We start from the raw sequence: 13,886 nt of genomic DNA, 5'->3' as shown, positions 1-13,886 counted from the left end.
GAGTTCTTTTATGAGTTGGAAACAGAAAGGAAAAGTTACAGATCATTTGAGAATTGGAAAAGGAGAAAATGCAGACAATCGCAGAGACGTGATAGACACGCACACTTGCGGTATGAGACCAGTTTCTTGCGTCTGTCTTGTAAACATGTACGGCAGTCATCGTGTAGCTGACAGTCGTTTAACTGGTCAAAGCCTTTCTCTTCGTGTATAGACACAGAAATTTTAAAAACTGACTGGTCGTCCTTACTTCATTTCTGTTGGATAAATTTCGTAAGGAAATGCTGTTGGTGTTAGGTGGACCGAGTATTGCGTACGGAGTCTGTATTGATTTGGATTAGCCGTCTGCCAGGGACGCGACTGAGTAGGCGTTCTTTACGCGGTGATGGAATTAGACAGAGCTGCTAGAATGTAGTGCTGTATAGAGCAGAGGTTCCCAAAATATGGAGAAACATTTTCAACATCCTTTGCTTGATTGAGGCAGTCATCAGAACGAAGTATCGTTCTGCGTTGTATCCCGAAGGATGGTGATGGGATACAGGAGCGTAGACCAAGAGGAAGTGCGTTGATATTCAAGTCCACTTGTAGCAACACAGTAGAGATATATATTGAATTAAAGCTGCACCAGTTTACAGTATCTCGAGTCAGAAAGCTATGAAGGCGTAATTTATAACAGTTATAATTACTCTTCGCTAATACAAATTGCAGTTTTGTGGACTTTCAGTTTATTCTGTGTATAGTAATATAAAATATCGTCAAATTGAGTACCTGATGTATTTTCCTAATCAATGAAATTCCTCTGTTATGGAAACTGAAGGGTTACAACTGCAAGGAAACCGAAATTTGAGTCTATCGTGAGTCACTGCAGTCTGATTCACAGCTCTGGATACTCTTTATACAAAAACACAGTTTAATATTAAGTCTCACCGCTAATAAATCTTCCGAAATAATTCATTCCCTTCCTAAGAGGGTTCATAAATTAACTTTATGTGTGCTCTTTGAAATGAAAAAATAAGCATCATTAACCCCATGAAGCCGTAGGTCGTCTGATTAATATTTAAGAATTCAGTCCGTACCGCGAAGAAAACCCAACACTTCACCATTACGAAGATCAACTGGTTAACGCTGTTTTAGGAAATGATCGCTGTTTATTCCGAGAATCATAGTTCGTCTGATTAATATTTAAGAATTCAGTCCGTACCGCGAAGAAAACACAACTCTTCACCATTACGAAGATCAACTGGTTAACGCTGTTTAAGGAAATGATCGCTGTTTATTCCGAGAATCATAGTTCGTCTGATTAATATTAAAGAATTCAGTCCGTACCGCGAAGAAAACACAACACTTCACCATTACGAAGATCAACTGGTTAACGCTGTTTAAGGAAATGATCGCTGTTTATTCCGAGAATCGTAGTTCGTCTGATTAATATTTAAGAATTCAGTCCGTACCGCGAAGAAAACACAACACTTCACCATTACGAAGATCAACTGGTTAACGCTGTTTAAGGAAATGATCGCTGTTTATTCCGAGAATCATAGTTCGTCTGATTAATATTTAAGAATTCAGTCCGTACCGCGAAGAAAACACAACACTTCACCATTACGAAGATCAACTGGTTAACGCTGTTTAAGGAAATGATCGCTGTTTATTCCGAGAATCGTAGTTCGTCTGATTAATATTTAAGAATCCAGTCCGTACCGCGAAGAAAACACAACTCTTCACCATTACGAAGATCAACTGGTTAACGCTGTTTAAGGAAATGATCGCTGTTTATAGTGAGAATCATAGAATATCCATAAATATAAAAGGCATCATAATTAAAACACTTGGTACATACGTTGAAGTAAACTTTCAGAATTGAACTAATTGGTATTTAGTATTCTCTGTTGAAGGCTTAATGTACCGTTTACATGCCTTTTTCTTTATCAGTATTACTTCGCCCCACTCGCTTGTAAATAATCTTCTTGAATCTCTTTCCCGAAGTGTTTTCAAGTTCGGATTGTCTTACAGAGTGAGAAACGAAGTATTACGCCTGTCTAAATCATCAAGAAATGTTATAGGACTGTTAACTTAGTTGAAGCATCTCTCTCTCTCTCTGTCTGTGTTTTTAATAAGTTCCGAAGATTAGGATGGGTTGACACTCAGGTTACAGTAAATTGGTTCATCGATTCTCGACAGATTCTGACGAATTTAGGACCGCGTTCAGGTGTGGGTTGCTCTAAAATCCAGCCGTTCCTCAGCTCGAATATTTGTTGCGCCATTGAACATTGTCTCGAGAATAATAGCAAAACTTGAAGAAGTCGCTGTTTCCAGCACTTCGTGTCCCATTTGATAGGTTGAACACGTGTACGTGTTCAGTACGAGAAAGAAATTGCTGCCGTGTTTGAAAACATGTTTTAAGCTGGAAGAAACCAGCAGATAGTCCAATAAATGCACTGCGTGAATGGAATTCTTAGGAATATTACACATTCTCCAACTTTGTCGCATTGCTCATATCACGTGTAACCATGGATTAAATTCCTTGTGGAATCGAATTCAGACAAATAATTATCTTTTTCTGTTATTTCGTGTCATGAACTGTTGACCTTGGTTGAAAGAGTGCGTCTTAATGCACTTCCATAAAATTCTCCGCTGTTCGTAGAGACGCTTTCAAAAAATTATGCAGTACTTGAAAGAATTGGCACAATGGCGGCGTGACCTGTTGATTTGACCCTAGGGATCCGTGTAATGTTTGCCCAAGTGCATGGTAACAAATTAAACATGTCTGTGCGCACGGGCGTAATATCGAAAGTCAATTTTGGAGCTACCTGCCTTGTCCAATGCCTAATCCATTCAGAAATTTTTTGTCCTAGATGCATGCAAATTTAAATTTATGGATATTCTTAATCGTGGATTTGTACTTTTAATACATAAATTAATAACGAGGGTCATGGCTGATAGTACCAATGGAAGGTAACAGATAGTTACATACAGTTAATATCGAATTTTACGAAAATCGGCCTGTGTAATGTTAGTAGTACGTGTTAGAAACGAAGAGTATTGACTGCGAATGGTTGTTTGGAAATGGGGGGCACGTTTTGACCTTAAGGTCGTATCGCAAGGCCGGTATCCAGCCGATATTCCAGCAAGCTTCTGGTAGCGTCGGACACCATCGTACATATACGTGCGTTCGACTGTGAGTTATACAGTAGCTGTGCATGGTCCCAGATCAAAATAACCCTTTAAAGCAAATATTATTATTATTATATGTCCAAATTTCTGTAATAATCAGTGAGACTTTAATTTCTATTTTTATCGTATGTGTGTATGGCATTATTAATTATTTTAGAAAGAATTTATTTTATTGAACTGACACCAGATGCCATACTACTTTCTTTTTTAAATTTTACATGCTTTGCCATCGATATGACCATCAAAGGTAGTCTTGCGAATTTCTGAGGTGGGAGTTAGAAGCTAACAATAGGCTCAGCCAGTCAAATTATCCGCCTTGAATGGAAAGTTCAGCGTAGTGTTCACAAAATCCCGTCACTGGTGTATTTCCTGAGCTATATTAATCCATTTCGCAACCTTGAAAAGTACTTCCGTAAGAACAATTTTAATATTATCCTCCCAGTTACACCTAATGTTGTAGAATGTAACATTAATGCTCACCAATCTTTAGCCCTGAGGATGGAAGAAATATATTCCTCGGAAATATTTGTTACTCGACATGATACTTGAACGAATAATATCTGATTTCTTTAAATCCAGGTCGTATGAGTCATTACATCCAGACTCTATATCCTCTGCAATATGTCAATTTTAAAAGAGATTATTCTTGTTTAATGTTTCACGGACTAATCACATTTCTGTTCCTTGTTTGAGTCTCTCATATCTTTGTAAACTTTTCCGCATAAAATGATTATTATCCAATTTCTTTTAAATCGAATATTGACAAATTACACCCGTATCTGTTTTGCCAGAGCATGGGATTATGAACGTGTGGACGTCATTCTCTGTTCCGTAATACGTCGTTAACTGGTCAGATGTTTACAGCAGGTCGCAGTAACCCCGTACCCGTTTAACCGTTGAGCACACTGGCTAGAACCTGGTGCTGTTGGAATGTCTTGGTGTAGATAGAAATCACTGTCTTCCTTTGATGTATGGTCCCTCATCATGCACGTAGTCTGTTTAATGATCGGTCAGGGTTAGTTCCACAGATCAGGAGAGTTGGGTAAGTAAACATACAAGAAATAAATATTGAGTTGTCCTACTCGATAGGTTTCGGGTTCGAATCTCTCCCCGTCGACAGACAATCGTTAGAGATCTTTCTCGTCCTTTTTAGTATTCTGAAGCATATTTTAAGACACATTAAATGTAGACAGCTATCGCTTTATTCAATGTAATTTCAAGTTCATATTTTAGAAGAATCATGCCATTTTATGGGGTATAACGGACAAAATTTTAAGACTAATAAATTGCCCGCTAAGAATGACGGCAAAAATGTAAAGTAGTAAACAATAATAATCATAAGAATTATCCGATTAGACCCAACATCTCTTAGCAGCGTTACCATGGCAACGGTTATTTATAAATGTTATCCCGTAAGGTCCAAAATCGCTTGGGAGCAAATAATCATAACCGAAGAATGTTTTATGAATGTCTTTTGTGATGTTGCGTCATCATAAGGGCCCACCATCATCGCTGTTATGATGGAGGTAGCAATATCATTTCCTAAACGTCGGTAAAATTAATCATCACAATCACCACAGTGAGAACAGGAGATAACAATTTACGCGCAGATTGAAGATGTAAGGCACAAATTTCTATCTTGCGAGGCCGAGGCGTAGTGTCGGGACAGATAATACCCGCATCCCCCCCCCCCCGAAGCTGCTTTTAATGAGTGCTTTTTCTATAATTAGTCTTAGCATTTCAGAAAAGAGTGTGTTGTGTTTAGGAGATAACTTTCAACCAAGCTGTTTGTATGTTCTAATCAAAATAACGTTGACCATGAATTTAGAATCTTTTGTCTTCTAGTCTGATAAATAAAAGTTGTAAATATTAATGAACAACACACTGTTATGTTTAAATTTGGTTTGCTATCATCGTAATTAATGTTAATAAACTGTTAAATAATATGGAGCTTCAGACCCTACATATAAATTCTTGTCATTATATGGGACATTCTGTCTCGTTTCAGGGGAAAGGCAAGTGAATCTTCGTGGTTCCGAAACTCAGAGGAGGATCTTCATGGCATTTTCACCCGTGCGGTTGCGTCTACACGCTCCGGGGAACCCGGACGCTGCACTCTTGTCGTGTTGCCAGTGTCGGCGGTCATCTCTCCGGCATATTTCGTTTCTACCATCTTTGCTGGCGAGTGAAACGAATTACTTTAATTTTAAATTAACACACGACTAACGCCTGGGGTGCAGGGGTTAAACTCCTTCCAATGTTCCTTAATTTTGAGTCTCCAATTAATGTTTTGCTGTTTCCATCCCTTGAGCAAAATGAATTCAGATTCTTTCTATTTACTCTTTTTCTTCTTTCTTTTCTTCTTTTTCGCCTTCTTCCTACCCTCAGAGGATAGACGGGTTAGAGTAGAGTTGTAGCTGCATGCATTCTTAACCACTAACAACATCATCGACCCTGCAGTCCAGCCGCTGCGCTGCAACGGAATATCAGCGGAATCCAGCAAAGACGCAGTTAGTTTGCCCACAATATTAGAAATGTTGAGGGTGTGAGGTCACAGACCATGCGTTAAGTTGCAGTGGTGGGATTTGCTAAAGCATATATAGAAGATATTGAGGATTTTAAAAAGTGGGGATTTTCTGTTTTGATGATCTGAGTAACGGCTAGCTTTTCAAGTTAAGTAATTTTGAGGTGACTTAAGCGTCTGCTAACACAAACTATAAAGCGGGGAAGATTTTAAATTTGGAAAATTTCATGGGGCTGAAAACTACATTATCGTTGTTTATTTACATAGCTTTGCCCTTAGATTACGCATATTTCGTTTCTACCATCTTTGCTGGCGAGTGAAACGAATTACTTTAATTTTAAATTAACACACGACTAACGCCTGGGGTGCAGGGGTTAAACTCCTTCCAATGTTCCTTAATTTTGAGTCTCCAATTAATGTTTTGCTGTTTCCATCCCTTGAGCAAAATGAATTCAGATTCTTTCTATTTACTCTTTTTCTTCTTTCTTTTCTTCTTTTTCGCCTTCTTCCTACCCTCAGAGGATAGACGGGTTAGAGTAGAGTTGTAGCTGCATGCATTCTTAACCACTAACAACATCATCGACCCTGCAGTCCAGCCGCTGCGCTGCAACGGAATATCAGCGGAATCCAGCAAAGACGCAGTTAGTTTGCCCACAATATTAGAAATGTTGAGGGTGTGAGGTCACAGACCATGCGTTAAGTTGCAGTGGTGGGATTTGCTAAAGCATATATAGAAGATATTGAGGATTTTAAAAAGTGGGGATTTTCTGTTTTGATGATCTGAGTAACGGCTAGCTTTTCAAGTTAAGTAATTTTGAGGTGACTTAAGCGTCTGCTAACACAAACTATAAAGCGGGGAAGATTTTAAATTTGGAAAATTTCATGGGGCTGAAAACTACATTATCGTTGTTTATTTACATAGCTTTGCCCTTAGATTACAATCATATTGCAGGACAGACGTACAGTCCAAATTTGACCACCTCTGACGTAGACAAAGTTCATTCAGTGAAAGTAATTGAGAAATGATTGAAATTTTATAATATCGTAGGCATCGGTACTAGGACATTAAAGTGTGGATTGATGGGAGATTCACACTGAAATTAGAGACGAGACGTAGTGGACAACGAAATCACATGCAAATAAAGTGTGAATAAAATAATACAGGCTTTTTGAAGCCGAAATAAGTGAAACGCCCGCCACTGAGATTTTAAATGAAGTTTTCAGATTGTTTTATGTTCAAGATATTATTTAATAAATAAATAAATAAATAACTTGTACTTTTATTTTTTCCGATTGTAGAAACATCGAAAACTGTAACACTTGCTTGTATACCTTTGCTTCCATCTCCCTTTATAACAGGTAGAGGAACGACATATGTCACTATTTCGTCTTTAAATTTTCGCATATGAGTTGACTTTCAATGAGATCAGATTTTAACAGCAGCTAAAATTTCCATGACTTGTTACATTATAATTATTAATTATATAGTAGCGTACTAGCAAATTAAAGTGTGCATTGATGGCAAACCAAAAGTTCTCAATTGGATTTAAATCTAGCGAGTTTGGTGGCAAAAATTCAACTTTGCATCCGACACTTTCTATTAATTCCCTTGTTCTTTCAGAGTTATGAAAGCTCGCATTGTCAAGTCATTTGCAAAGAACGTCGCTCATATTATATATAAATCAAATAATACAGAAATCATAGAGAGCCTCCCCCCCCCCCCCAAAAAAAAAGACGTCAACTCAAATTGCTCATTGCTTTGTGAATGGAGGTAGCGCGTAGCTCTGAAACGTGAGTGAACTTGTAGCAGACGACACGAGAAACAACGGACGATTGCCATGTCCAGCGACGACGTCATCAGAGAAACCTCCAGTTCATCGCTGGTGGGTGAAATTTATCTCTTCAATGTTGCAGTAGTCGTAGTAGTTTGTAGCTTAGTTTTTGCCAGTATCCCGTAGTTAAGAGGTTTTATCTAATGAAGTCCTTATTTCCATCCTTGAAGGAAAACGAATTGCAAATTTTCATCTTCTCGTTCTTTCTCATCTTATTACTTACACGTGATAGACTAATTTCTTTTTAAAGATAAGTTGCGCCCGTGTTTAATTACGCACTACGGCATGAAGGCGTATGGGTTATTGAAGGTTTAGGTACGTGCATCTTTAACAGCTAGCTAGATGGAGATACGTGGACAGCATCACGTTCCAGCCGGTTTTACCCGAAGGAAAAATTCACGGTATCTTCTGTGTATATTATTGAATTGGACCGAACTTGATTGTGTCGCTGTCGGTAGTTGAACCGCGGATTTGCAGAGGATCCAGAAATAAAGTATTAATCGTGGTAAAAATCGGGGATGACTTAGAAATTACAAGTGAATACGGATTTTGGGTCTGTAAAAGAAAACCTCGAAGGGAAGACATAAAATTTGATGTGAAGATAATATAGTGTCTAGTAACAGCTGCTGTGAACATGGGAATGAACATCGGTAGACATAATTTGTAGACTAGGTGCCTGAGTAGCTTCTTTGATTCAATACGGTATAAGATTGATATCATAATTTAGTTAAAAATTACTGCAGAAATAAATTTGTACTTAATAACTGCCTCTCCAGCCAAGCGTCCCACATGGCGTGTATTAGGACTGCGTTACTTTTTTCATATGACATAATAGATTTTTGGCTACATGAGTGGTTACACTTGAGTATGTGTGGAATACATTCTTGGATTAAATATTTTAGTTTCGTTAGTTAGAGAAAGAAGCCAATTATATTATTAATATGTTATGAATACAAATACTCATTAGAGATGGGGTTTAGGTATTTTCAGAATTAACATCGAGGATGTAGTGAAAAGCGATCCTTACTCATATAACATTTGATGACAGACGGTTGTTCACTCAGGCCACAGAATAGTACGAGTATAAAAGATTATCAGGCCGGCTTTAGATATCTCGGTTTCTCTACCTATATAATCTATCTATTCTATCTATCTGAATATCTCTATCTCTCTCTCTCTGTGTATCTGTTTCTCTGTCTCCTGTCTATGTGTCTGCCTATTTATCTATTTACCCATCTACATATCTATCCATCCCTTCATGTATTTACCAATCTATGTATACATACGAAGATTAACCCAAACACGCACCCACCCACATCATGCATGTTTTGTAGCTCGTATTTTGTTTGTTAAGACAAAAATTAGTCACACATCACACAGAATTTATAATATTTCAAATGGCAATTTATTGTGTCATACGCTACTGTATGATGATGTATTGTGTTCCTTGAGCTGGTGTGCTGTATGCAAGTGCGTTGTTTTGTGATATTTATACTTTATTCCGATGAATTCCATAAGACACGACAAGAGTACATTTACCTAAGACGTACGAGATTGAGACAAGACAGTACCACCGTGAAGAAAAGTCAGAGGTACATTTAGCAATGACATGCGTGTTTCAGATACGTTACCAACAGTTTGAAGACACGGCAGGAGTTTTGTGTCTCAGTTTCCTACAGATCGGAAGATATATGCCTTTGAAAAATTGACTTTCGAATACCCGCGAAAAAGTAAAAGTTCTCTATCCTGCAAACCCTTGGACGTACATTGTCGTGACTCTGACATGAAGTTGACATGTACGTGACCCCATAGTGACATGAGTTCTTTCTCTCAGATTCGTACACATCGCGAGATAAATGCCTTTGAAAAATTGACATTCGAATAACCGTGAAAAATTAAAATGCCTCTATCCTGCAAACCCTTGGACATACATTGACGTGACTCTGACATGAAGTTGGCATATAAGTGTCCTCACACTGAATGAGGTTTGTCTCTCAGATTCCTACACATCGCGAGATATATGCCTTTGAAAAAGTGACTTTCGAATAACCTCGAAAAATTAAAATGTCTCTATCCTCCAAACCCTTGGACTTACATTGTCGCGACTCTGACATGTCTATGACATATACCTTCCCTCAAAGTGACATAAGTGTTGTCTCTCAGATTCCTACAGATCGCGAGATATTTGCCTTTTCAAAAATTGACTTTCGAATAATCTCAAAAAATTCAAATGTCCCTATCCCCCAAACCCTTGGACGTACATTGTCGTGACTCTGACACGAAGTTGACATATACGTGACCTCATAGTTACATGAGTTGTTTCTCTCAGATTCCTACACATCGCGAGATATATGCCTTTGAAAAATTGACTTTCGAATAACTGTGAAAAATTAAAATGTCTCTATCCTTCAAACCCTTGGACATACATTGACGTGACTCTGACATGAAGTTGACATATACGTTCCCTCAAAGTGACATCAGTTTTGTCTCTCAGATTCCTACACATCGGGACTTATTTGCCTTTTCAAAAATTGACTTTCGAATAATCTCGAAAAATTAAAATGTCTCTATCATCCAAACCCTTGGACATACATTGACGTGACTCTGACATGAAGTTGACATATACGTTCCCTCAAAGTGACATAAGGTTTGTCTCGCAGATTCCTACAGATCAGGAGATATTTGCCTTTTCAAAAATTGACTTTCGAATAATCTCGAAAAATTAAATTGTCTCTATCCTCCAAACCCTTGGACATACATTGACGTGACTCTGACATGAAGTTGACATATACGTTCCCTCAAAGTGACATAAGTTTTGTCTCTCGGATTCCTACACATCGCGAGATATATGCCTTTCAAAAATTGACTTTCGAATAACAGTGAAAAATTAAAATGTCTCTATTCTCCAAACCCTTGGACATACATTGACGTGACTCTGACATGAAGTTGACATATACGTTCCCTCAAAGTGACATAAGTTTCGTCTCTCAAGATTCCTACAGATCGGGAGATATTTGCCTTTTCAAAAATTGACTTTCGAATAATCTCGAAAAATTAAAATGTCTCTATCCTCCAAACCCTTGGACATACATTGACGTGACTCTGACAGGAAGTTGACATATACAATCCCTCAAAGTGACATAAGGTTTGTCTCTCAGATGCCTACAGATCGGGAGATATTTGCCTTCTCAAAAATTGACTTTCGAATAATCTCGAAAAATTAAAATATCTCTATCCTCCAAACCCTTGGACATACATTGACGTGACTCTGACAGGAAGTTGACATATACAATCCCTCAAAGTGACATAAGGTTTGTCTCTCAGATTCCTACAGATCGGGAGATATTTGACTTTCACAAATTGACTTTCGAATTATCTCGAAAAATTAAAATGTCTCTATCCTCCAAACCCTTGAACATACATTGACGTGACTCTGACAGGAAGTTGACATATAGTTTCCCTCAAAGTGACATAAGGTTTGTCTCTCAGATTCCTACAGATCGGGAGATATTTGCCTTTTGAAAATTGACTTTCGAATAATTTCTAAAAATTTAACCCATTGACAGGGGCTTGCTCTGTTGTGGTAATTGTGTTGCAAGTGTGATAGCAACTTAGATATGAATTATGTGAACGTGTAAGGTGTGGATGTCTAGTTATGTGTGTGGGGTGTTCTACGGAGTGTAGTAAAATAGTAGAAATGTCGGCCGCAATCACATTGCGTTGATAAGAGTCTGCTTCCTGGAAAGAATATGTTATTTCCTTTTATCTGCTTCATCCCATTTCACATTCTCAGTTCAAGCTAATACCACAGAAAGATCTTCAAAACGTCAGTCATTGTGAATATGTTCGGAAGCAGATGGGGGGGGGGGGCTCTGCAGTTTCACTCGTTTAGGAAGTGCGGTGATGAAGATCTCTGGCATAGCTATACCGGACAGTCTTGATAATAGTGGGTGTCCGTTCTCTGACCCAGGAGGGCTTTAAAAGTGTGCTGACCACGCATTACTTAGTTTGTATTTTCTTCATGTAAATCTGTAAAGTGATGTCAAAGCGGGAGGTAACGGGAATACTTGGTGATCATCACCGAGAGGGAGTTTCCAAACAGTCTTTAACGGGAGATGCGCAATAGCAGTTGTCCTATGATCGAAAAGTGTGACTTGCCAGTGATGAGATTGCTTTTTGTAAGTCAGGTAAGTGCAATGAGTTTTATGGATTGTGTGTGTTTTTCTGCAAGTGGTTTTCAGCGAATATTGCCGGCATTAATTTTGTTGGTAGTGTATTAAGTGTTGATTGCTGCATGTGCCAAAATGAAGTCTGACGAAGTGAAGTTGGTGTTGTTGAAGTACGGTCACCAGTGGGCTGGGTCGTTGGGTGTGTTATAGATGCTCGTGAAGTACAACCTGGTGGCAGAGGGGCTGTGTAGTGGCGACATATGCAATAATCGTTTATAGTGCTTCGTTCATTGAGCTGTAGTTTACGAAATCCCACCTGTTTTCATAAATGATGGAAGATATTTAGGTTATGGAAATGTTTATTAGTTGGTGTCTTATAGGTGATGTTGGTCGTATTTTTCAAATGACTCAGCTCGCGAGACATTTTCGCCCTTCTGCAAAATTACTTGTGAGAAATTATCGCGCAGGGAGAATGTCTGTGCTGAATTTGCGTGATGTCTTGAGTGCCAACATGAAATGTGACGAGGATAAGTTCGTGTTGGAAAGGACGTGGACGATTTCACTGGGTGATTTATAGGTAGACGTGCAGGTATTCAAGAGTTGTGTCTGGTATCAATCTGAGCAGTAACATAACGGCGACCGACAGGTTATGTGACAAATGTGCCCTAGGATGTAGGCGATGTAGATGCAAATTGTGGGCTACTTGTTTCATAGTGCTTCGTGCTAAGTTGATTGAGCTGTAGTTTATTGGGTGTGGTTGGATCCATAAATTATTTTATGATTTTTGAGGTGATGGAAGTGATTGGTAGTTGGTTTCTTATAGGCGAAGTTGGTAGCTCGTTTCGCCTTAATTTTTTTCTTTACTTCCTGTCGTTTTTAAAGGAGAAGATGTGTCACTAATGGTATTCACGGAATAAAGTTTGAGGTCTTCATAATTTTACAGTCTTTGGAGTGGTATTTCAGTCAGCATTTGGTTCGTCAGTGCCGTGTAGTGTTCGCGGACGGGCATGTACCTCAGGTGTATTGTCGGTAGATGACAGGACAGTTCGTCAGGGTGCGCACATATTGATCATTGAATATCCCTCATGCTCCGCCGGTGGCGGGATGTGTTCGCTGTTTTTCAGACGTTGCCGTCCCTGCGTGCGAGAAAATGGCGCAGCTCCTCTGCTGTTATTGTTTACTTCGGACGGCGTGATGGTAGGATGCATGGCCAGTCGAGTGCAGCTTTACTCTCTTATATTTCCAATGCTTGCAAGTTTATTTGAACTGATGTTTGTCATCTTTCTCCTGTGTGAAGTACGTAAAGTGGGAAATATTTTGGTTGCACGAAAGGCCGGATTAGTTGCCAGTAGGTTATTAATGTGGTGTAGAGTGCCTTCGTAGTAAGAATTAATACTGGTCTCTCAATGCGGATGTTTATTTCTGTACATGGTTTTGTTTCAGGTAGGCGTGAATGCAAGCATATGGGATACTTCAGCCGTTATGCAGTTTCGAGTCCATCATTACTACGGAGGTAGCAAGACTTTGCTCCGGTAGCTGACATGACCACTGTGCATGATGGACACAATTCATCAGTCGATGCGGTTGGGATGACCCACAGACTCGTGGTGGCAGCCTCTGTTTTTGTGACTTGCATGTGGAAATTCAGTAGCTGTTGATTTAACTTTGTGCAAGAGCTTATCGCAGTGAAGAAGGTAGAAGTAAGCAGCTAGGGTTACAGGTTGTAATGTTGGTTATGTGGCCACCACACCACACCACACCACAGTTGCCCACTTTTGATTCCTAGTGACCAAGTATGGGGTGTTCGTAGCATGCCTCACAATGCCACAAGGAAGACCTCAGGCCCTCGTGCGATTATATACCTTGCTTTCCGAGGAGGTGTACTGTTATAGATTTAGTGGGAGTGCCTAGTCTGTCTCAAAGAGGAGTTTGAGATCAGGGGATGTGCTGAGTAGCAACTTTCATGTGAACTGTAGCTGTAGTGTGTGTTTACTGGCATCAACGAAGACATGGAGGACCAATTTGTCTGAATATCAGTGTTTCAGAAGATCAGTTGTGTGCGTGATGGGGAAGCAGCTTATTTGGAGTTGGAGTTGTGAAGAACCAGACAGAACGAAGCACCTGGAGTGTTTGTGACTTGGATAAGGAATTGCATTATTCAGGTATGTTAGAGAGTAGAGTTTCTTTGCA

Source organism: Zootermopsis nevadensis, unplaced genomic scaffold (genome assembly GCF_977971745.1).
Source record: "Zootermopsis nevadensis isolate Lab colony 2312 unplaced genomic scaffold, Znev_1.0 Znev_ptg000229l, whole genome shotgun sequence".
Classification (NCBI taxonomy): domain Eukaryota; kingdom Metazoa; phylum Arthropoda; class Insecta; order Blattodea; family Termopsidae; genus Zootermopsis; species Zootermopsis nevadensis.
Note: the sequence above shows the minus strand (reverse complement) of the source record.